This window comes from Copidosoma floridanum, unplaced genomic scaffold (genome assembly GCF_036245765.1).
Source record: "Copidosoma floridanum isolate Cflo_tuat_1 unplaced genomic scaffold, Cflo_Japanese_pri ptg000019l, whole genome shotgun sequence".
In the NCBI taxonomy this organism is placed as follows: domain Eukaryota; kingdom Metazoa; phylum Arthropoda; class Insecta; order Hymenoptera; family Encyrtidae; genus Copidosoma; species Copidosoma floridanum.
In genome coordinates, this window is record NW_028321896.1 from 10770188 (window position 1) to 10795927 (window position 25740).

Genomic DNA, 25740 nt, shown 5'->3' on the forward strand with positions numbered 1-25740 from the left:
TTTCCCCCTCTTTCTTCAAACGAGAGTCACGCAATCCGTATATATTTTTGCCCAAAGAATCCAAAGAAGGAATACCACCGAGCGATTTTTCCCTCCCGTCACTGGTAAGCTATTATACATACATACATAAAATATATAGTTGGTCGACGCGTGTATATGTGCGTGCATGCACGTCGGGCATACCGATGCGTGGCTATGGCTGTATCTACTTGCCCGTCTACGGACATAACAATTAAATACGCCGGGGGCATCGAACGTTGCAGTCGCGTTGCACAGTCGATGACTCTATACCAACTCGGTTGATTTCCTTCCCATAGTATAGGGTTTTACCATTACATTATAGTCTACAGATTTTGCAGTCGAATAAATAACTAGAGACGTACCACTTTTTTTTTTTTTTTTTAAAAAAGGACAAACAGGTACATTACCCTATAGAGCGCGAGGCAGCAGCTGTGTCCCCTGGCGCTTCTGAGGGCCCAGGGGCTTCACAAGTCTCCCTCTCCGTTATGGCCGTGTGGCTCGACGAGTCTCGGGAAATGAATTTTGCCTCCAAAGCACCTTTTGTTTTATTTTTTGTTTTTATTCACCGAGAGTCCCAACAAAACTACACTGGCGGATGAATCAATCCGAGGGGATGATCAATCTGCCCCGACCGCCTCTCCCCAAACCTCAGCGACTTACGCAACCACCCCGAGGGAGCGACATCTCTAGAGGGGCCGGTAATAATTGTCGCGGCGAGGACTTCAAAGAGCACGTGAGCTTTTTCTTATTTTCCCCTCCGAAAAACAAGAGCAATCTAAGCTCGGGCAAAAGGGCGGGGTGGTGGGTGGCGCGGGTCTAGCGTCCGCCGGGATACTAAAATCGCTCGGCGAATTTAAGGTAAGCGGAGCAGTAGCAGTTCTCGGCGTGGGCGCGCGTACCGAAGACGCGACGCTTTCGTCGTTCGCGTGTGTTGCCCCTCGCGCGCGCGGGTGTATTATTAGCCGAAAACCGAGCGAGAGCGCGTGTATACCGGTTCGGGGAAATCACGCGGATACTGTATACTTGTCTAAGGAGACAAAGCGCCGAGACAGCTGATAAACTTTTTTTTTTTACTGCGGAGCAGTCTATTGATTTCCAAGATATATTATACGCCCCGCGACAGATGAGGGTGTACCAAGCGCGATCCTTCCGATGTGTGAGACGCTGAAAACGTTTCCGCCGCGGTGGAGTGTGTGCTTCGACTGATTTTCCCGCGAACAGCGGCCCGCCGACGGTTGGCCTTGGGAGTATCGGGTTCCCGGGGCGTATTTATAGACACGCGGTCGAGGTGCCAAGATTTTATGCGCGCCGATGCCGACCGGACTGCCCATAAAAAGTCATTATATGAGGATGCTCCCTCGAACACGCCGAACATACATATACCTGCATCCCTCATTTGCTATTTACGGACAATTGCTTATAGCCGTTAGTTTTTTTTTTCATCATAAATAAATAAATAAATATATATATATATATATATATATATATATATATATACGGTTTGACCTTTCGCTCTTTCGTATACGACCCGTTGGGCCGCGATGAACGCATCGAGCGACGTTCAATTGAGATCGTAAAACCATAACAATGAGCCTTAACTCACCCGACTCCATGTCCCTTAGCTGTGATGTGAGCATATTATATAATGTCGTGAATGTAGACTGTGCCCATAAAGTTCAAAAGTCCCTGCAATGTAATGCATGCGCCTTTCTTTTGCGCGCGAGTAAAATTTACAGATGAAGCGATGATGGCGTGTGTATGTCTCCGAGACAAAGCGACGTATGATGTACGACTTGGAAGGGAAGGGTCGGAAAAAGAGAGATTACCGTTTATATCGCGATCACGAAGCTGTGACATACATGGTAGTGCTCCATTGACACTTTCTGTTTCGCGTGTATCACTTGCTCAAGTTGCACTTTTGTACTTTGCTGAGGACTGATGGGGCAAATCGATGCACTTGGTTTAAAGGACGGATTTTCAATGAAAGAGGCAAGCAACAAATTATTACGTATTCACTTTTGCGGTCTAACGACTTGGCTAAATACGTTAAAGCTTACCGTACACCAGGAGTATTTAGGTGTACCTATCTATAATTTTTATCGCAAGAGACTTTGTAAGTATAGTACTAACGAATCAACGATAAATCATTTCGAAAATAATTTCTAAAATAATCATAAATACGTTACCTTCGTGTCTCACAAAGGTTATATACACATGGGAAAACGAAAAAGCGCGCATGATCATAAAACAAATCGCCCGTAAAACTAATTGGCCATTTCAATTTCAAAGCAGCAAATTAGCAACGTTCCTCCCTCTCATTAAGACATCAGGATTTTGCCATTTTCATCCCATAGCTCGATTCGCTTGAAACCAACGTAAAACCACTCGGCACCACTCGGCATGCATAAGTAGAAAAGCTTGTCGAGCATCGTAGTTTTAGCATCGCGGCGTAAACTTGCGACCAATTGCTCGACCGCAGCGGTGGCTACGATGGCCAAACTCGTTTTTGAATTGCCAGTGAGGCTGGGGTGTATGCAAAAGTCCCAGATCGGATGTCCCGGGCATAACAGAAAGAATTTCATTGTATCCGTCTCTCTCATTTTGTGCCGTTGTAATGTGCACTTGTAGAGGCGATAAGAAACGACTGTGAATATGCATGTATGAAACATGACTCGAGGGAGCTTGAAAATCTTTGTTTTTTTTTGTAAAAAAAAGAAAACCAAAAACACAATTACAGATAACAAAACGAAGAGTCATGCGAGTACCAAAGTGGAAAAAAAGGTCGAGAGCAACACGCGATAAGTAAGCTCTTTCTCGAAAGAGAGAGAGGGAGAATATAAATATATGGTACCTGATGTACACTCGTCGTCCAGCACGCGAGGAGAGCTACCGGTTGTGACGTCAGTGCCCAAAGACGACGACGACAATGGAATTACGCGACGAGCCCAGCGGCAACACGGTGCATCGATCGGCAACGACCGGTTGTTGTATACGTCCAACCGGCGAGGAGTTATGAGAGTCCATTGGTTTTTTTTTTTTTTTTTTTTCCAACCACCTCTTCGGGCGCGTGTATGCATGCAAGTCTCTCGCTCGCGGAAATGTTTCTCGAGTCGAAGCTTCGGCGCATTTGCACGTGAGACCACTACCGCTCGACAGGGCGTTATGTTATCGCTTCTCGGAACGCCACTGCAATTGTAAGCCGAGTCGTTGTCGCTTGCATACCCGCAACCCCGTGCATAAACACATTATACATGTGTGTATGCGCGCATCGCTCGTCCTCTTGTCCGCCGTGCTGAGTAGCGCAAAAAAGGGACGACAAAAAAAAAGCTTCGGAGCAATAAGTTACGAACGCGATCGTTTAGTTATCATCGATCGAGTTACGATGAATTTCCCGGGGTTATATACATTATTGGAGTATATAATTATATTTTTTGTGATAAATTGCAAGGTGTAGCGGGCTATGAGCCCGTATATATACATTAACACACACACAACTTGATGATGCAGGCACATATTGTATTCGACGTTCAAACTCAAAAGTGAGGAAAGAAAAAAAAAAAAAAAAAAAAAAAGGTAAACTATTTGATTTTAAATCCGCTGCTATCGTCAAATCCATCAGCCCCTCTAACGCCGTTGCAGCGCAAGACCAGAGAGCGAGCATCTCAAAATACAAACGCGAGTAAATAAAAGTAAGAGAGAGAGAGACGCTCCCCTAAAAATGGGGGCGCGCATCCGCGTTCCAGAGACGTAGAGTCCGTATACTTATACATTGCGCTGCTCTCTCGACACGTAAGTGTACAATGCACCACAGAGTAGGTACAGTGCAATTGCCCGCCTGCTGACTTCTCTTTTATCTCTCCCCGGTGAATTATTGTGGCCGCGAGCGCGAGAGGAGAGACGCGCCTCTTTCTCTCTCTCTGTTTCTTTAATCATTCCTCTCTTTCTCTCTCGGGGAGTGTCGTTGATTTTATATAATTGGCGCACGCCGACCGGGATGGAAATTTTCGGATTGTTCGGACGACACGCGTTTCTCACTCGAAAGAGCTGTCAAGTGCTTCGCACCGTTCATCTGTATGTCGCGTAATCGTGAAAGCACACATACACGTGTACAGACGCGTCGCGCAACTGAATTCAATTGGTCAATGGCCCTCGACGCGAGAAATCAAATTTTTCAGCGAAATTGTAAGCGTACAAATGTACAAATCGACGACCGAAGAAGGTTCAGCTCGCGTCTAAGCTCGGTACGAATATCTAAACGAGAGAATTAGGGTGGGAGGCGTCAATCGAGTTCAATTAAACCCCGCGTCTAGAGCACATGAAAAGTCAAGTAGGATTAATCGAGGGAGTCGCCACGGCGCGGCTCCTACGGCTGCTGGTGCAATTCACAAGAGGATAGCGAGAGAGCTGAGCCGGTGAAAAAAAAAAAAAAGCCCGAGCACGTATATTTTCCGCGTCGCCGGACGGTGTAACCCTTTTAGGGTAGAGTCGCGTGCTAATGGGTCGATCATAGAAGGCCTTAATTTTTTTTTCTCCCCCTTCTTCTTCTCATCTCTCGATACAATTACAAGAACTCGGGGAGAGCTTATTTTCCACAACAGGTATATATATATGTACATAATCGCTCTCCGTGTCCCACATTCTCGGGGGCGGATTTTCGAGCGGCGCAAAAGGGATTCTTCAGTGCCAAGGATAATCGCGGCCTATTAGAAATTAATAGCGCTCGGTCGGTCGGAAAATTTGTGCAACTTGGCTCTTCGATGGTAAAAGTTTTTTTCACTCGCGTGATTCATATACGTATGAGCATATACGTCCAACGTGTATATTGTAAATGGTACACGCGGAGAAAGAGATTGAGAGTAACGAAAGTGAATTACAAGCAATGTTATAAATCTCATGTATGGGGCAAATGAAGGAGATAAATCGCAAGTCGTAAAATATCATCGCGATATATCCCTCTCCGTTGGTGTGCGATTATATTTTCTCCTCCCATAAGAAACACATGTATCTATAACGTATCTCTTTTGCTTGATCATTTTTTTCTTTTCTAAATTACCGTCTCCATCATATCTCTCTGAATTATAAATATTGCACGCATGTACTCACGGATTTCACGATGTATCGCATTTGTAAGCTGTATAAATTTTAATAGCCCTCCGTTTCGCTTGGTTTGGCCGATGGATCTCTCATTTGTGATCAGCTATCTATACCGATGTTTCGATTTCGGTTGTACTGTAATTACTTTCTAAAATAGCACGAATGCCCCACTACTGTCGACGATGAACAACTAGCGACGAGTTTGCACAATAGGCCCCGAGCAGGTAACAAAAAGTGGTGCAACAAGCAGTATAAGTATTGGGGAGGAGGAGAGGCGAATTGTCGAAACGAGAATGAGATGAGAAGGGGGAGGAGGGGCACAAAAGCTACGGAGTCAAGCACCTGAAAAAAGCCGGATTCCCAGCCACGAGAGTCGGGCTTGCGTACCTACCTTCCGTGCTCATCGAAAAATGAAATAACCTCGACTTGGCAAAGCACGTGAGAATAAAGCAACAGCCAATCGTCGAGTTACGTCTCCGAAGGAAGGTATACTATATAGGGAGGAGTACACCAGCAGCGTCATTGTTACAATCGAGAGTATTACAAAGGTACACCCAAGCCAATATGAATTCCCACGTGTCGGGGCTATACGTGCAACTGGCCTTTTACAATGCGCGCCTGTATGGGCTGTTGTTTCGGTATATTTGCGTACGTATAGCCGTCGAAGGTGACGTTTCAAACGAATTAACAATAAAGGAAAAAAAAAAAAAAAAGTACGAGAATAAACAATAAATAATAGTAAGCCCAATACGTGCGGGTGTGCAAGGCTACGCGAGCAACTTTATATACCTTGTACCCTGTATCGCGAGAGTGAAGGGGAGTTTCTGGCGTGGATGACAATGGGGGCTCGCCTTTTCTTCATTTCTTTTTCATTTTTTTTTTTCCTCCCTCCTCTCTCCCTCTTGTCTCATGAGCAGGGTTAAGTATTATTTATGCCTACTCGTTACAAATATACCGTCGTGTGAGCGCAGAAAACAAAAAAGCGTTAGGTCCAGCGCACGCGAGGCGAGACCGATGGCCTTTAGCAAGCGCGTGTGTTTACCGAGAAAATCGCAACTTGGTGCGAGCGCGGGAAATCGGTAGCAAGGTAAACCCCCTTTATAGGATTCCGAGGTATCTGTATATGTTATGATGTGGGGTAAGAGGAGGTGCACGTTGCATTTATCAAATGTGGGGCAATGCTCGATGTGACTCAACGATAAAAGGGAATCTCAATACAGATAAAGAAACGAGACCGCGTCAGCCACTGCTGTTTTTTTCCCATGGCGTTGCATGAAATCGTTACGAATTCGCGATTCGGGGTAATAAAATTGTTCGTTGAGGCCATACACAACCGGCACAATGCTCCTGTACAATGTATTATTATATTTGTGCACATTGTCGAGCGTGTTGCATATTATTTTATACGCTGGTTCGCACTGTCTCTCACTCCCGCATCACCCGAAGAGAGGAAAAACAAATATCCTCATGTCGGACCCGCGGGGCCCGCTTATGAGGAGAAGTTCGCATAATAAAGTAGTTCGCGTAACGGTTTGAAGTTCACGGTGTAATATATTACGTGTATATATTTATGTATGTGTGTATGCACGCCTACTTGTCGCCTCTCTCTCTCTCTCTCGCGGTACGATGCATGTACGTGTATGGTTAGAGTGCATTGTCTGGTATATACTTTGTTAGTTGTTGTCTTCTACCTACATTACATGCATATTATATACATGTACTAAAATTGTTCGACGTGGAAGTGTAACATATTACAAGGCACGCGTGCTCGCGAGCGTGTTATTTTTGTTTTGTGTGTGTTTTCCACGTCTTTTTGTCCTTTTACCTATATATATATACATGTTCCTATCCGTATGCGCTTATTACGCGCGGTGTTTGGTTTACTCCAACACACGGATATATAATTATATGGTCGCTCATTGTTACCTACAGTTAAAATATGTATACGCTACTTAAGCACAGTCAGTAGGTGACCAGAGCGCGTCGTGTATGTGATGTTAGGAGAGTCTCACGCATTTTTCATTAATTAAGCGAGTATAGCTATGATCCACATGCCGTGGCTTGTCCTCGATTCTCCGATACTATATGCCCACTCGTTGAGCCAAGAATAATATACAATAACGACTAAGCGGCTCCTCTCGCGGTCGGCGTTCATCTCCAAAGATTGCAAATGCTAATAAGCGATATAACATTGTCTCCTTCGACACAAGCTCGGGTGCTTACAGATATATAATATGTAGGTCCATCTATCTGTATCTGTGGGTGTGACGTGTAACGTGTGTCATATTCTTGATTTTTCTCGCTTACAAGCTAAAACTCACAAAACGCACCCTCCGTCATTTGTGCAAACAGTTCTACTTACTTGTTGAATTGTATATGTACAAAGTCCCCACCTTTACGACAAACACGTGTACCGGAGAGGTGGGAAAAACCAACTCGAGCCACACGAGACTCGGCAGCAATATACCAGCGGGAATTAGACTACAATTGTTTCGCGATCTCACGTGAAATATGATCATACACGAGTATTTTGCTACTTGAAGTCCACGGGAAACAAACTGCGCAGCGTTTCTGTATATGTACCGAGGGAAACGTGTAAGGGAAAAGCTGCGTATATATAACTATGATACACCGTACTCGTATATTATCATATGTAGACAAGGTGGGGGGGGGGAAACAAGTCGAGAAGTAAATATATGTAGTTATCGAAGCGGATCGAGAAATCACGTGATTATAAACGTAATGAGTACACGGACAAAAAGCCGGGGAGCCCCGTACCATCAGGTTTACCTATGCATTGATCATTTGTCATTGTGTTGTCGCGAGCCGGAGAAACGAAAGAGAGGAAAAAGGATATAATATTATATGAATGGATTATGTATCCCGATACGGTACGAGGGAGACGCAAAAAAAAAAAAAAACAAACAAAAAAAATACAAATGCGGGCAGGCGCGACCATGTATCGCTATGTGCCCTCGGTCGTTGCACCACCGCGTAACGCTACCAAATGGTAGCTATGGACGCGCTTGCTTGCACCTTATACATTATTTACCTACACGAAACAAAAAAAGTCCCCCTTTTGTCGGTTTTCGAGGGCAAAGTGTACACCCAAACGCGAGGCTTGGAAAACTTTCGTGTGCAGCCAATTTTCACAACTTTTCAATAGCTGTATAAATCACGAGGATACACGTGCATGCAAACACACGGTGAAACAATTGTTTCGTCGAGGAGACATGTCTGCTTGTAAGTAATATCTCTGAAAGCTGCTTCGAAAAAGGAAAGAATAACTTCAGAGTCGATCCAAGTAAATCGTTCCTCGTCATGCTCACGTACCATGTACTTATTGTACGTACACACTTGGAATACGTGTGGCAGCGGCAATTGTTTAGCTCGTGGTGCAAACATACATACAAACGTGAGTACACGGCGTTATATACAACGCGAGAGCCTATGCATGTACACTATACTCTTTCTCCTCTCAACTTCAGCGAGCCGGCTCGAGTGACATATACCTGTATAATATGTGCTACAGCGAAGTTTATCGGGTCGTTGTTTTCCCCCCTTCGGGGGCCCAGCGTTTTTGTTTACCCGTCACGCGGGTGCACTTCCCTGCTCCTTCACACCCGCGCTTCGAAAGTTACCACCACCGAAAGAGACACGCTGTCGTCGTCGCCCGTGGGTGTTATCATGTAGCTGCTTGTTCTATCTGTCCTCGGGCTCGAGCATTGCATTCGTACAGGATGGGGGAGGGAAAACTTTCTCCGCTCCGAGATCGGCGTCACCCCGGCGGGTGGCCTCGGTCCTATGTGTGCCTAGGTCAACTTCGCCGATTTTATCGCCAATCTCCGACTCTTAGCTGATGTCGCATGTGCTCTCTCTTTCTGGTCGGCTCGTCCTGAAGCTTATCCTTTATCTGCGGTGGGAGGATTAAAAAATACATTTCCGCCCTCTAAAATGTGTTTTGTGCATGCTTATATGTGCACAAGGTATGTTGTATCATCTCGATTGAGCTGTAACACCCACAATTATGTGTCTTTTAATAACATTGGTACACGCGCACACAACCACAAAGTACATTCGAGGGCGCATGAGTTTGTTTCATCGCTCGTATATAAATGCAGCCGTTCGGTAATTTGCGACTCTATCTCCAGGGGTGTAATATCATCCTCTCGCGGGATGGCAAAGTTGTAACGTATAGATGAGTGCGCTCGAGAGCGAGGAAAAGAAAAGAAAATTCATTACCCAAATTATCGCATAAATTTCAAGGCAGACAAACATAACGGGCTTCGGGGGCGCGATAAATAAGCCGGGGAGAAACTTCGCCGGACTGCCACTCGCACGCGAAGTAACAAATCTGACGTCGTCTCGGGGGGGACACGGCGCTGTGGCGGGGGACCTATACTCGCCAAATTTCCCCCAAAGCGATTTGCTCGCCTCCTATATACACATACTTACACGTATACAACCAAAGGGGAGAAAGATTTCTTTCGAAGGAGGGGGAGTAGCTCCTGATGCTTTTCTTCCTTCGCCCAATTTCTTTGTTTGGAGATTGGCGGCCAAGTGGAGGAGGAGTATACGAGGTCTCTTCCTTGCATTCGGGAGGAAGTATGTAAGTGAATTATTATTTCCTCCTCCCAATAGGAGGGTATGAAAAAAAAAAAAAAAAAAAAAAAAACGAGAGAGAGATCTTGATTGCACAGACGAACGACGACGAGGGGTTTATATTTGCTGTGGTCAGTGCCAATGACTTCGGAAAGCTATTGTCATTGACGATGTGTTTATTTTTTCTTCCTCTTCTCTGATTGTTCAAGTCATTCTTCGATATACTAATATACTTTAAACCGAATTTCAATCAATAAATAAACCTCGATGTAACATTCAGATAAGAGGGACTGACAAATTTTTTTATATTTGGTAATCGGGTTTAATTAACGAATATTACATTTAATGATTTTTTTCTAACGACTAATAGTTTTTTTTTTTTTTTTTTTTTTTTTTTTTTTATACACATCCTTGAAATTGCCGGCTGTTTCATCTAGTTATTGAACTTGGACGATCACAAAAGCTGATCCACAAAAAAAAGAGAAAAAAAAGGGGGGGGGAGAAGAGTGAGGCAAAAAACAGCAATTCCTCGAGCAAAATCTGACTCACGACGATTCGGCATCGGAAACTCCTGCACGGATTGGCGCACAATTCACAGCTCCTCCTCGACGTTAAACAGGGAGAGAGGAAGGGGGGGGGGAACTTTTACAGCGGCGTCTTTGGTATCGCCGTTTCGTGCAGCCAAGAAGGAGCTGCAGACTACTCGTGCAGCTGGAAACGCTGCCAGCACAACGGAGAGCCTGTGATTTAATTCCACTCAAGTGTGTGTGTAACGTCATACACTTCTCGTCGAAAGTCACAAAAAAAAAGAGGAGCTGGATTCATTGGATCAAACACACCAAAAATGGAAACGACTACAAGAAAAATCTTTTCCAATGGCGAGAGCCGAATTTCATAAATAATCGTACGATCATTGCGGGGACCCGCTCTGATAGAAAACAGCTCGAGAGTGCATATATATCAGGCACCACGAGCGATTAATCCGTACGGCGGTTGGAGTAACGCAAAAAGACTCGTAAAAAGAGAGGGGAGGCAAATAAGGGGAGAAAAAAACAGCAGAGAGAGGGGAGATAATTGGCCATTGGCGAAACGATCGACGGAAGAGCAAAAGGAGGAGGTGGGATCGGCAGTCGAGAGCCGAACGGAGGGCTGAAATTAGCGTGCGCCAGCTGACCCCGAGAGGAGCGCACGTAAGTGCACCAAAGAACCCGAGGAGGTGGAGGACTGATCAGCCGCGTGTTGTTACAGACGAGCGGGAGCAACCTAGAAATGGCTCATCGCGATCACGAAGGCCTCGGTAATAAGTAGCGTTATTTTCGCGAAAGAGGTCGTCGGCGCCGCTCGCGATTCAGCTCCCTCTATAACCCCATGGGGCAGCGAGATCGGTATATGTTTTACTGTAACGCGGAGAAAGAGATATTTTTCCTCTCGCTGTGAGTGTACGTTTAGAGGGCGGATTTTTTCCTCTTATTGTTTCTCCTCTCGATGACTCTCGTGCTCTCAGCGTATAGATATACCTAAATATATATATATATATGTACGTATGATCGAGCGAAGCTCGCGCTCTCTCGAGAAGTGAAAAGGGGGCGAAGCTAACCTGCACTATTGAAATGGAAGAATGTTGTTGTTTGCTGAGGCGAAAGGATTGTTTTCTTCTTCTTCTCTCGGTGAAGTTGGAGAGAAAATTGCTTTCCTCTCTTCTTGAGTGTGGACTCAAGCTCGAATGGCAGAAAATGTAAAATAAAAATAAAAAAAAAAAAACCGTGCCAGCGAAAAAAAGATCTCAGGACTTTTTCTTTTTTTAATTCTTCTCCAATTCAATTAACCTCCTCGCGCATATTTTTAACGAGACTCCGCGATAACCCCCGAGGGCAGGGGTGATTGTCGGCGCTCCACTTTGATCGGGGCCAATCCGATATTAAGTTTAACGCTTACCTTTCTGAGCTTCGTGTAATAATGAGTGTGTAAGTATACAACAAGCACGTGGCATGCGTGCGTGTGTTACAATATGAGCATACGCTGGTTGACTCACCTGAAACAGAAAACGAAAAAACAATCATTAGTTATACCCATGTAATCCAAAAAAACTGTACAAAAATATTTAATGAATTGGATTATGATATAAGATAACTTAACGATTAAACGTTGCAACGTATAATAGTGTGGATTCAAGATGAACCCAACAACCCCCTTAAGAGTATCCACCCACAAGCGAGTGAATTACACTCATGGACGTACGACTCAACCCCAGACCAAATAAATGTCCTGTAGAACTGGCGTGTGTATACAACAGCAGCATCGAATGCACGGTACACTGTGTGGAGACAAAGCGCGCCAAAGCGACGCCGAAAAAATTTACGGCGCGAGATTCGCCTCCGCCTCCTCCTCTCTTTCTTCTCTCCAACAATAACGCGAGAAGAGAGACGCGCCGCGGGGATGTACATACATGTATATGGACGAGCGTATTATACGCAACGACGCGGGGATGGGTTTTATTATGCGCCCCCGATGTGTTCACCCAGGGCCTTGGTCCGCGCGCGGCTATTGTGTTCTCCACCCCTCGGAGCGCGATCGATATTGGTCGTCGCTCTCCCTCTTTTCTTCGTTTGGTTGTGAGGACGTATACGTATGGGTATTATACGTACAATCTGCAGCTTCTTTGTCTTTTTCTCTCTCTCTCTCATTTGCGTGAGCGTGTGTTTGCGAGCTTTACCGTATAACTTGTACTGTATTACAATAGTCGTGACGGTGGTGCTGGTGATGGCCAAGCCGTCAAGGCCAAGTGTCGTCGCGCGATGTGGTCGCGACCGAGACCCGCAGCCCGTACGGGAATCGCGTTACCGCGGCGTGCGCTAATATATATCTGTATAAATACATCCGTGCCGGTGTGTATCTGTAAGTGGCACGACAGCGCTGAGTGCGCTCTGGATTAATATTTCCCACTTGTTTTGGTCGGAATGACTTGTTGAAATAAAATTAAAAAATCATTTCAAAAGGTGCTTTTGGATTCTCTTTATTTTTCACTCGTTCTCCATATTGAAGCAATTTGTAATTAAATTGTAAAAATCGTTATTTGATACAACACGCTTCGACTCATCGATCGACAATTTATCCTTGCACAGACGATTTTTTTTTTTCTCCTCACAAAGTGATATTATTATACACACGTATCCGTGTCCGTGTGCGAATTGTACACGCAAATCTTGTCTCACGCGAGATCAAATCCGTCCTCCCGTTGCGGGCGATCCGAGATGTGTAATTGCATCTTTTCGCCGCAGGCGCTGCAGATGATTATAATGGAAAAATCACCCCTCGTTTACTCGGTTACCACCATCACCGACGCTGCGTGTAACCACACACGCACACAAATATATAATACGCATATTACGAGGACGAAGTAGTCGTCCTGGTGAGATCCGAGGGGGATGTACGTGCGTTTGAGGATTTGTTTTTTCCTGCAGTGATGGAGGTTGCGGTTTTCGCGGTGTGGTTGGTGTTGGCGCGAAGCGTAGGATAATGATTATGATGATGAGGGACGATTGGTGTCACGAGGATGTAGGTTCTCAAGAGAGAACAAATTTTTGCATGCTTTTTGCAGCGACCAAGATTTTTTGTTGACTCCATAAAATTGTACAAGTTCATCCCGCGATTAAAAGATCAAGTACCTACCTTGTCCCCGTGATTATTTCAAAGGCAAATGGAAACCATAAGTTTTTATACTTCGAGTTAGGGATCAAAGTATTTAATAGAAAACCATACGCGCAGCGTATAAGCCAACCAACAACCACGAGCTTGTGTACATCTCGTACTTTTATTGCGCTCCCGGGGCCAAGTTTATTCCAACCTAGTTATATACCGCAAGTTTTACGGGCAAGCTCCCCCCTCCCCCCGGAAAGAAATGGCTTGACATAAAAAAAAAATTATACGGAATGGAAAAAGGAAATATAAAAAAAAGGCCCCTCGAAAGTGCATTCCAAGCTCCTACTCTCCGAAACCATCCATCGTAAACTCTCCTCGCCCCTCTCGCTCTATCCTCCTCCTTTTTCTCCTCACGGAAGCCTTTCGAGCTTAAACCAGCATTAAAATGTACCTATACAAGAACAAACGCGCGTGTATGTGTATTACCTACATAACGTGCATGGGGTTCCCTGGTCTCCGGCTTGCATGGCTCTTTGCATAAAACTGACGTCGCACGCCATCCTACTACAACCCCCCCCCCCTTTTTCCCAGGTGTGCATTACGTAAGAGGGCTCTATATAACGGGAGAAGGGGGGAGGACAAAACCTGAAGGCAAGTCGCAGGGGCCAAAATCAATAGAGCTTCTCGATTTCACGTATCTCTCGTTGGCCTAGCTAGCAGCCAGGGACCTTTTTTTTCATCCACGCCCGAAGGAGCCACATCCTGCTGCAGCCACGTGGAGAAAACGACACCGGCCCGCATTTCCCGAAAGTGTGGGGCTCCGGTGACCAGATCAAGCGGCGACAGATAGAGGCGTATACACGGTTTTTTGCGTATCGAATTTTTCGTCGTCGCCATGGCATTATTGGCTAGATTTGTTTGGGGTAAAATCAGGGGAACAAAAAAAGGATTCAAACTGCGGTAAGTACCTATACACTCGGTGCCCGGGTTCTCGAGTGCCATTCGGCCTCTTCAGTTCTGCATTTTTTTTTTTTTTTTTTTTTTTCTTCTCCGCGTGTTTTCCCGGAGAGGTGGTGTACTTGACGAGTACGGGAGAGAAATGGGGTGTACGTAATACGAAAGGGGACGTCGTGGGTTCAGCAAAGAGAGGCTGGAGAGGAATGGGGCGATTATCAAAGAATACGATGGGAGGTGCTTCATATACAAATAGAGCGGAGAATTCGTATGCACATGTAGAGAGGAAAAACAACAGAAAGCAGGGACACGGGAGTGATTAATTTACATTATTGAATCACTGTGGTTCGTAGAGGGTTGTCCAATAAAACAAAATTGGTGAGGGTCACCACTTGGTTTCGCAAAAATCAAGTCAACACAGGACCATAAAGGCACATAAGCGAGGACGTAAGGAGGGACCATTGACTCACGAGTAAATCCCGGTTCGGGTTAAACGTGCCGGAACTGAGAGTGTCTCTGGCTACTTCCAAATTTGTATGTTGTTCGATCTATATTTTTCCTTTAGCAGTTCACAGCTGGATGATTGAGTTGCAAATGGTGGTGTGTTAATTTTACTTTGTATACTCAAACTGTTTTCAATTAAATGGCCCGTCAAATGGGTCGGATAGAAGCGAGTCACGTATAACATGTAGAGAACAGTATAGTCGAGTTCGAGTCTCAACATTTGAATTGACATGGAAACAATTTCATGACTCGATTAATGCTTGACCAATGACGAGTTGTATTGTTATTCTTCGGATTGGAAATTTCTTGCGGTTTTTTTTTCTTTTTTTCAATCAATAAGCTATATGTGTACATCTCGTAGTTGCGAGTTAAGTCCTCATCGCATGAAAATAAAATTCCGCCAGCAGTATTTCTATTAACATAGGATGCTTTGCAATGACTATAAGAAGAAGCAGCCTGTGTACATTATGCATCCGAGGGCAACGAATCCTCGAGGGCAGTGACATATCGATCAATCGAGGCCTATAGCTGCGGGCGAACCATAGAGAGAGATAGCAGCGTTGTGCTGTAACAGCACCCTGCAACGAGTGGCCAAGGGAACAAAGCGTACACGAACTTTGCTGTGTTACAGGTATATTATATGTACTGTATTCATAAATAAAATCGGTAATTATACGGTACTTACTTTGTGCATTGCCACATTTTTTAATTATGTTACAAAAAGACATGCGTGTATCTGAAAAATAATGGCACTTTCTTCGTTTCGGGTCAATTGTTGGACGTGGGGGTCACACCGTGGTATTGAAGAACAGGGGGATGGACTGAAAAAAAGGTAGACACCATAAGGCTCTGGAACAATACAGGCAGTACTGTGTTTTCGAAATGGTTCGCTGCGGAAGGGGGCGGTATCTGTATATATTCATAAATTGTATATCTCGAAGTCCACACTGTTATTGCTTATTAAACTCGAGCAGTTATGTAGTGTTAAATTATCAAATTCGAGAGGTAAAAAAAAATACAGTCGATGCTCATTGTCAAACGGGTATACAAATTTCGAAGAGGCAAAAAAGCAGCTCTATTGTGCACTGTAGAGTGTTGTATATCAGTGAAAAAAAGTGTCACGGACCTAATTTGAAACAAGCTTTTGATGCACAATAAAAAAAAAAAAGAGGAAGGTGGCGGCTACCAACTTTTTTCGATTTTCCAACAAGTACCTCGGCGCGTCCAGCTCGTTAGACCTTCGCTGTTAGGGAGAATCTCGGGGAGAATGGTGTATGGAGTAACAATAATTAGCGACTCTCCGGGGCGACCGCAGATTAATCCCGCAAGTTTGGCGTCGTGCGCTACAGCATTTGTGTATACATGTATACATACACGCTTTAGATACTCGACCAGTACACGACCATGTTTAGGCCATAGTTTGTTACGGTGGCAAAGTGCAAGTAACCACGGCAACGGGCGACGACAACGGCGATACTCGCGCGCTCCCAATCAATGCCGAGCAGCCCCACCGGTGGCTCTCGCCCTACGTTGCCTTATCCAACGCTAATACACTTTTTTTATACATATATTTTCCCAGTAAGGTATAGGAATAAAGAAAAAAAATAGGGCACGACTTAACTCCCCCACTGCAGTTGATCAACGCCAAACTGTATTCAGTGCACCGACTCGCGTAATAATACACGGGTAGGTACTATCGTCATCTCGGAGTGAAAGTCCCGCAAGTTTTACGGCGCGCATCGATGAGCTTTGACTTTTGTTTCGAGCGTATACGTATACTCGTGATTTTGCAACTGGTGCACCAACAAGTATACATAGATACAGAGAGAGAGAGGCCACAACGAATGTGTAATTTAGCTGGTGATAAATCACTTTCAAAGGGAGCTCCGCTGCTATTTTATTGCTGCTGCTACACGCTTTTGTATATGATACGTATACGTATGAGTATATATTCAGACAAAGGAGGGATAATAGTTCGCATAGATACACGTTCGAGGAGCCATAATATAATCTCGCTTAAAAAAAAAGTCCTTCATAGCCGAGTCGTAAAGTGAACGCGGAATAAAATGTCGGGTCCTATTGCAATAACAACAACAACCCGGGCTGCGTATGGTAATAACAATATTTCCATAATGACAAGAAATTAAATCACCGTATTCCACCGTAAAACACTTTCGCCTTAGCTCCAGCTCCCGCAATTACGGTTTTACGGCCGCTGCCATGCGCACCTATATATATATATGTACAACCGCCGAGAGAGAGATCTCCCAGATAAGACTATCCGATGATGTATCGTCTGTTTGTTTTTTGCTGGCTCATATTTAACTTTAATTGCGCGGATCTGTTCGAGTATAAATGTACCAGGCACACGTGCATAATCACATCACGGGCTCGGCTTTTACAAAGTCCGCCACGTTGTTTTCCAAATCTCGCACGCTTATACCTCTGTTATATATATGATTATGTATACATTTGCCTCGATCGAATTCATGGCAAGGATCGAGCGTTTCTTCGGATAATTTGCATCTTCCCTCGTCTATTTTTAAAGCACAATAATAACAATATCGCCCCGAGAAAATATAGAGCGATGCGATGAGCGACATAAATTTCAATCGAGCGCTGCAGTGTAGATCGTTAGATCGGCATCTTCGGCGACGCGAGAGCGCGGAGTTGCGAAAAAGACGGGAGATTTCATTGGAAGCCGCGGCAGAAGGAGCGGCTTATCTCGCCAGACGCGCTTAACAGCGTCTCGGATGTGTGTTTCATAAATTAGCGAATCGAGCGAGGAGAGAGCGCGAAGCAAGAATCTAATGCCGAGGTCGGCTGATCGATCGTTTTGCGCTGCTCTTACGAAATTACATACGTGTGTGTTTTAATATATGTATATAAATCGCGGTGAGAGAGAGGCGAGTGTGTAAGTGACGCAATGATAAAGCGGCCGCGTCGCGCTGCCGTAATAATGATCGGCTTGGCCGCCGGCGACATTGAACTTTATTAATTTCGAGATTTTTCATCCGGTCGATCGGTCGCGTGATGCGATGATGTACGCGCGGATTTGTTTTAATAATAGTCTTTTAATTCTCGGGACCAGCAAGGGATTTTTTTTTTTTTTTTTTTTAATGCTTTGCAATGTATATTTTTGAGCGATTGCATTTAATGTCATCAGGTGATGCATGCACTATTACGAAGAAAAGCAAGAGACACGGTTTTCCATTGGAAAAAATGTTGATTAAAAAATCAGGCATCAGAAGTATAGGGATTCGTAACTCGTCATCGAGAGGCCATTAGTTTATCTCAAAGTAAGATTCGGCAAAGTGTATATTATATACGAAGGAGGAGAAGAACAACTTTGCCATTATCAGCGAGCCACCGCGCTCTCTCGGCGGGTTTCCCTATCTACCCCTTCTCGGTATGTGTGTGCAGTACACGAGCAATAGTACCCCCGTTAAATAGCCGCCAATTAAGCCACGGCGAGTTTTAATTATCCTTCGGCTCGTCGCGGCCCGAAGTCGTTTTCTCTTTCTTCCTTCCTCCGTACGTGCCACTGCATGCAGGGGGGGGAGGAAGAAATCAAGTTTGTTGACCCCCGAGCCTGTACGGTCCCGATCTTCTTTCATTTTAACGTATCATATAATTATGTGTACATACACAACAATGTGTGCGCATCCGCGACGTAATAAATATTTCGAGGGTATATAAGACGCGCAAGAAGCTGTACGATACACGAGGGAGGGGCACAAGTGTACGTTGGTTTTATGTATAAAAGTGTGTACGGAAAAAAAAAAAAATCGATGGGTTCCGATACGATCGAGGAGGCGCGTCACGATTTTCGTTAATGTGCATGTGGTTTAGTGGAGCTACGTTTTGGGATTCGAGTAACGGCAGGCCGTAGCGGTTGTTAACGTATACCTGTATGTGTTTGCCGAGACGATCCGCGAAAACGACGGCAATATCGATGATGCGAAACGTGACGGTTATATATATACATATAAACACATATCGTTTCGGGTGCACGTGTGGGTCTGGAAAGGAGGGAGTATACACTTACTCTTGCTTTGTTTTTTTTTTTTTTTTTTTTTTTTGCATTCTCTCGCACATCGTTTCCGAGGAGCCCGGCTGTCTTCAAATACGCGTGTGGATATGGACTTTTATTGTCTCCACACGTATACATATGTATGCTTTGATTCGAGACATGCCGATCGAATTTTTAAATTCTTTTTAAAATTATTTCAGCATCGCGAATAAAAATTTCGAAAGATTTTCGTTTTTATTTACTACGTGTTACGTCATTCCCAGCAGTCAAGTGTTTTGAGCATGAAAAAATAGGTACACCACGTGCCTCTTACAAATCGGATTTCATCTTCCGTTCGACGCGCTTATAAGCCGGAATCACACACGGGGACTATAACCTTGTATGTATTCCTGCCACACAGGCATCGTATAGAACTCGATTACCCCGCAAAATCGACCATTCCACGGCAGCTGGCGTAAAACAGCTGACGAGCGCGGACATATACACACACTCGCACGCGGGTACAAAGAAAATTTAGGGGAGATTTTGGGAGGCCGGTCCCGTGGCTTCACGGCTTTTTATGCGCTTTTATTTTCGAGGCAGATTTGCCGAGAGGAGGGAGAGATGCGGGGCTACATAGGTGTGGGAAAAAGTGCTTAGGGTCTCACGGGAACTGGAATGTAGTCAAGGTGGGATCGGTGAACCAGCCCGAGAGTTTCGAAAGAGATGAGAGAGAGAGAGCAGGGTGGCGTGTTCGTCAGTTCTGGGGTGTACGAGACGATACAGTGCGTTGAACCCTCTATTTAAATGTTGTGATGACTATGGCGAGATGTATACCTTGGTTATACGTTGTGGTATTTCGATGTACAAGGAATACGTGTCGCGTTGAATCGACGTCAAAGGGTGATACGTCAGAGATCAGAGTAAACAATTTATTGGCGCTGTGGTACTGTTCAGTGCCAAGGTCTTTTCTTTAGCTGAATGTAAAAAAGTGCGTGACTATAAACATAATATGTTATTGAATAAGTCAAGCTTTTTCAACGACCATTTCGCGTACAAATAGATAATACCGGATAATACCGTGGTATTTAAATCATACGTATATATTTATGGATGACAAACATCGTGTTACACAATACCATTATAGAATCGAGTAAAACAGATTTATTTATACTGCATGATCATCTACATCAGCGAGAAAAGGGGAAGGGGGAAACAAAAAAAAAAACGGTGTCACTGACGTACCTCTTCTCTACACCAACACTTGTACCAACAGGGTGTGTAAGTGTATGGGAGTAGGTGAGTCGCGTTACACGTAACTCTATTTTCCGCCAAACATTCCAGTCACGTGCGGCAAAAACATAACTTGGAGGGGAAAGGGGAGATAAACACCGGTTGTGATGCATTTGCACGCCAAAGACGGAACGAGAAAGTACTACCCAAGCTCTCTGGTATACACTTATCGCATTGTCCCGATGCAAGAGAGCAACGTACCCGTTGCATACATATGACGTACATATTTGTTACTCGATGCGCTTGAAAAGTCTCATTTTTTTGTTCTACCTCGAGTACAAGTTTGGCTCGTAGTGGTAAAAAAAAAAAAAAAAAAAAAAAAAAACTTGAGACGGAATCCAAGCACTTTTTTTTCTTTTCTACAATACAACCTCAAGTATGCGCGGTGTATATAAGCACTGGACTGGCTAAACAACTCCGGGCTAGCCGATAAGAAAAGCTCGCCTGCGAGAGATTAGTACGGTCTCCTTCCCCCCTACCCACTGCGGTCGTGTTTCTTTTTATTTCGCTGCGCGTATAATACACGGCCGGCCGCGAAGAACAAGGCAAAGGACCTTTTGAAACACGTTGTAAATACATCGAAGGGTCGCGCACCACTCCGGGCTCCAAACGATTATTGCCACCGGCCGAGGTCGTCGACTCGAATTATTTGTCGTCGATAACGCGAGCAGTGTTTTATGGCTCCCTCGCGACTTGGCTGCCTCCTTTTTTCGTTTGTACTTCTTTTGTTGTCATCATCATTGTGTACAGGTATTTAAAAAAAAAGTTGACAATGGGTTACTTTCATGCCCATGGAGTTGGAATTTTTTTTCTTCGAACGAAATGTACGAAAAGTCAAAGGAAAACCAATCCATCGGAGTCCAAGGACTTGTTACCCCTGTTATAAAGTTTGTTGATGTTTTTTTCGAAAAACTCGACCAACGTCCGTCAATGGATCATTTTTTCTGATTCCTAAGCTTATGAGCAATTGTGATATTAGAGGAAACAACGACACGTTGAGCAGTTGTAGCCCAGTGACAACTTTTGCATGGTTATTCCCATCCTCTAGGCCACTCGGTTATAGTTAAACAAAAAAGAAAAGAAAAAAAAAAAAAAATACATTTAAACATGAGAAATTTCAAATTAAACATCCTACCGCCTAATAATACACATGTAGACGCCGTAGGGTCGCCGACTGGTGCCACAAATGCTCATTACACGGCTCGGCTGACGAGTTTACGGGGAAAAAAAGGAAAGATATCAATTTGGACACTAGCAGCTAGCCGTTGAAATGAAGTGTAACGTATTATATACTACCTGTGTACTGTTTAATCTCAGGTTCCTCTTGGCTTTTTTTTCCTCTTCTCTCGCGAGGAGGTGAGGACAAGACGGAGAAAGAGGAGAGAGAGAGACCGTTGGGCACCCCGAAGGACACGCGGGCCACTCGGAAACCGGAGTCTGCTGCCCATTGCACACGGTGCGACGTTGCCACGTGCTTGTCTCTCTCCTTCTCTTTATTTTTTTTCCGTCCGTCCCTCTCTCTATACGTATATTATACAGCCTCTTTCTTTCTTTCTTTCTTTCTTCTCTTGAGCACCTAACATTTTTCTGACCGCCACCAGCACGCATATTATACATGTATGCGTGTTCAGGGGTACATAGGACACGGGTAAAGGTATGGCAAGGCACGAGAGTCGGACGGAAATTTAACTCACGAAAGAGTTTTTGGCTGCACGAATCGAATATAACTCGATTCGCCATCAGCGTATGTACCTTGTACACATCTTGGAGAGGTTTCGTTGCATCGGAAGTGAATCAACTGAATTTGATGTCCGATAAAACTTTATGGGTGCAGAGTTACAAAACGTAGACAACAAACTGAAAGAGCCTACAAACAGTGTATCGTAAAAGTATCGATTATCGAGTAATAACAGTCCTATCGCGATTATAAATACACATGTACAGGTCGTACGTGTGTGTAGGGGGTATGAAGGGAACGCGGAATTAAATTCCACCTATAACTACCCGTATATACAAAGAGGAGATGGGAAATCGTCGCAATAAAGATTTCAAAGGTGTATACATATACGAGCCTCGGCAGGAGCAGCAGTACAAAGTAAGATGGAGGAAGGAAGACCCGAGTATTGGGATTGCAACGAAATTGAAAGAGCAAGCGCAACTATACCTTACAATATTTTCAAGTACATGCTGACCTCTAATTTTTTTTATTTTAAAGTCCAGATCACCCGCCATTGGGACACTTGATGTCATGTACTGCACGTCAAAGTGAGATAGACTTGAACATTTGCGATGATTTTTTTTAACTTTAATCAACCATCGCAAATAAGAAATTAATCCAACTGCCACCGTGTTGTTCAAACTCATAGCCGTGAGTGTGATACAGGTTTGTAAGGTTACTGTGTTCTTGCTTTTTTTTTCAGCCAGACTTGAGAACCCCTGCGTGGAAGGGTCTCGTCTCGGTGTTGCATTCTCTCCGCTCGTCTGCCTCCTAGCAGCCCATGCCCGCTTTTTATTCAAAGGAGGCTGGGCGAGCGAGATAGGGAGAGACCGGCTGCTGGGGCAAGTGTACACGTACACAAGTATATACACCCAACATGTTATAGGTATGTGTGTATGTGTACCGTGCGGGCATGAGAGACGATGCAATAACACTCCCTCGGTGCAGCGCGAGCGGTCCCTCTCCTAAACTCTCCCGAGACCCGTCCCCGCAGCCGGTGCAGGTAGGGTGTATATACACATAAATGGGCCCGATATCTCTCTCTCGAGAGCCCCTTAGCTATTCCGGCAGAAAAGTTTGGCTGATTTCGCGGGAGGGAGTGCCCCTACACTATAATAATAATAACGCTTCTCGATAAACCTGTACGTGGGAGTATATAGGGCCGTTCGGTATGATGGAATTTCGATCGGGGCATACCTATTGCTATACGGTGTACGTGATTACACGTAAGTATTTATACCATGCGAATTTTTTATTCGAACCGTGTATAGCGATGAGCGGAGTGTGTATTACAACTTCGACTTGTGTGTTTTGTTTTTGTTTTTTTTCCGTGTCTTATACGTATCCGGTCGGCGGCCGTAGGTGTAGCATGTATACATTCGGCGGTATATTAATTAAGCCCGTCGTCGTTCACGTGCTCCGCTCGCGCCGTTGACGAATTTATTTTTAACGGCAGGTTAAGTATCGTCGCTTACCATGACCGCCAACGCGTCGCCAGATGTAAGTGTAAGTAGGTATATATGCGGCGGAAGTGTTTATTTCATTTTTTCATGTATACCGCATACATTTACACGGCACGGATGATAAATGCGCTCGGACTTCGTAAATTATTCAGACTTTCGGTTTTACTCAACGAGATGTACACCTCTCTGAATATTATGTGTTTGAGAGACCTTTTTATTTATTGGAGGGATGATTAAAAAAATTTTTTTTATTATAAACTCAGGAAATATATGAGCCATACTTGTCTGTCATTTGCTACACGATAAGCAAAGAAAACGAATAGCATCGAGTACTCATCGAAAAGAGGAGTCTCTTCTCGTAAAATTACCCCGAAGAGCTCGAGGGTACCCATTTTTATCCCTCCCTCGCGCCGCACGGAAAAGTAAAGGCCTTTTTTCCGCAAAAGAAGAGCGAAAGCCAGGCACACACACACACACAACATGTGTCATTACAGCTGGTCGCCGCCGCCACGGAGACTGGCTGGTATAATAATATACGTGTATACCTGATATACGGCGTCGTCGTCGCCACCGCAACATCGGCTCCTCCCCTACCGCCCTTGAATTTCCCCGAAGCGAATTTTCCTTTCCGGTCGATAATACACTCTCGTGCCGAGTGGAGGGCCTGAATTGCAGGCCGATGTGCACGCGAAACCACCACCAAGACGCAAACTGCGCTCTCCCTCTTTCTGTGCTCTATATGTGCGATACGCTCAAGGCGAGTGTATGGCTGTAGGTAATGAGCTGCTTGTGCCCGCCGACGAATGTTGCTTCTCCGCTGAAGGGTATGGTTTTCAGGATCAACAGCCTGTTTGAAGTTATCGGGGAGGGCTAGAGAGTGATGATCTTTGAGGAAAAAAATAAAGGGTTGATATCGGGGCGAGACTGATTCGAGGTTCGAGCGGATATATAGGGGATGATAACAGCGAACTTTTTTTTGGGGGAGTTTTACTCCAGGATCCTGCGTTGAGAACTGGTCATAATAAGAAAATTCATCGACTCTCCGTATATCATGGGAAGCTATGGCCCGGACCGTACGTACGAAACTTTCCATTGTTCGGGAAAGGAGAATATTGTTTCTCGTTATAATGTCGTTCGCTTTCGATCGCGCGAGAAGATTTTCACCGTAAATTTGCCTCTCTCTCTCTCTCGCGTTTATATGCTAGTTTTCCCCGTAAATAAAACACACAATACGATTCTAGAGGGGAAAATTATTCGTTTGAATAAAATAGAAAGTCCATGGAAAAAGAAGAAGAGAAAAAACCCAGCGCGCACCTGCCGATTGAATAATGCAGAATTCACAGTCCACTGACTCCGTAGCGGATCGATTTTGTACCAACGCGTACCTTTATTATATTTACACATCTCGATCGTAGACGAAAAAGGAGTACACCATACATATATACATTTTACGTACATCTGATGTATTATTATTTTTTTAGATCTCACGCACACCGATCGATGAGCCTTTTACCGTCGCGCTGACCCAGTTCCATCGACTTGTTGAAACGACCGCGAGGCTCTGGTTTTAGCATAAGACGTCCTAGATGCGTCCCCCGCCTATTGTGTTGACAAGCTGCGATTTCGTTCCTGCCCACGCGCGGTTGTCCTTTGAATCAAAGGCCAGCAGCGAAAAATTCCGAGTCTCTCTATAGGCCCTCTATATACATGTATTTTAGCGCTTGCCAAAAAAAAGCTCCATTCGCGAGGTATATTGTGTTTGTTATTTCGATGCCCAACCGACTTCAATGTTAACGTGCATTTGAATAATTATATACGCATATACACGACTGCTTCACGAGCGCGGATCCATTGTTATGTCGGTCTTCTATTAATATAGGTATAAGCGTGCGGTGGAGGACGAATTTTGGAATGAATCATCGGTTTTGTACGTTGACAAACAGCTGCAGGCGGTTTTTTTTTGGTCTCTGGGATCGTCCGGAATTTTCCACACTATTGGCCCCGACGGGGGAAAATCGTTTCGTATGGTTGAAAAAAAATGTTTACCATTCGAGTCGGACACAGAATCTCCGAGGAACAAAACAAGTGGTAAAACTCTTAATTGGTTTCAAGATAATAATATTAAGTATATATCGTTATTAAAACTCTGTACAGTCAAAAGTTTGTTGGCCATTACAACATTCGTGGTAGAAATGTCACAGAGCTGAGTATTGACTAAACAACCTAATCGATGTATTAACAGCCTTTTAATCAGCTCCATCTAATCATAAAGTTGAAAAAACAAAAAAAAAACAAAAAAAAAAATGAAGCTGGAAACATTTTCCACATGTATTATTGTACGAAAAAGTCGCTCGATTTGTTTAAACATGGTTGTACGGCTAACTGTTTTATCAAATAGTTGAATGAACGGTAGCCCATGGGCGCAAAACTACGACAGCAAA

At 44.5% G+C, this 25740-nt stretch overlaps 1 protein-coding gene across 3 annotated transcripts in view; it reads right to left on the reverse strand.

Annotated features, from left to right (window-relative positions):
• Positions 1 to 25740, reverse strand: part of ssh (Protein phosphatase Slingshot) — a 151940-nt gene that overhangs the window by 80631 nt on the left and 45569 nt on the right. The window lies entirely within an intron of this gene.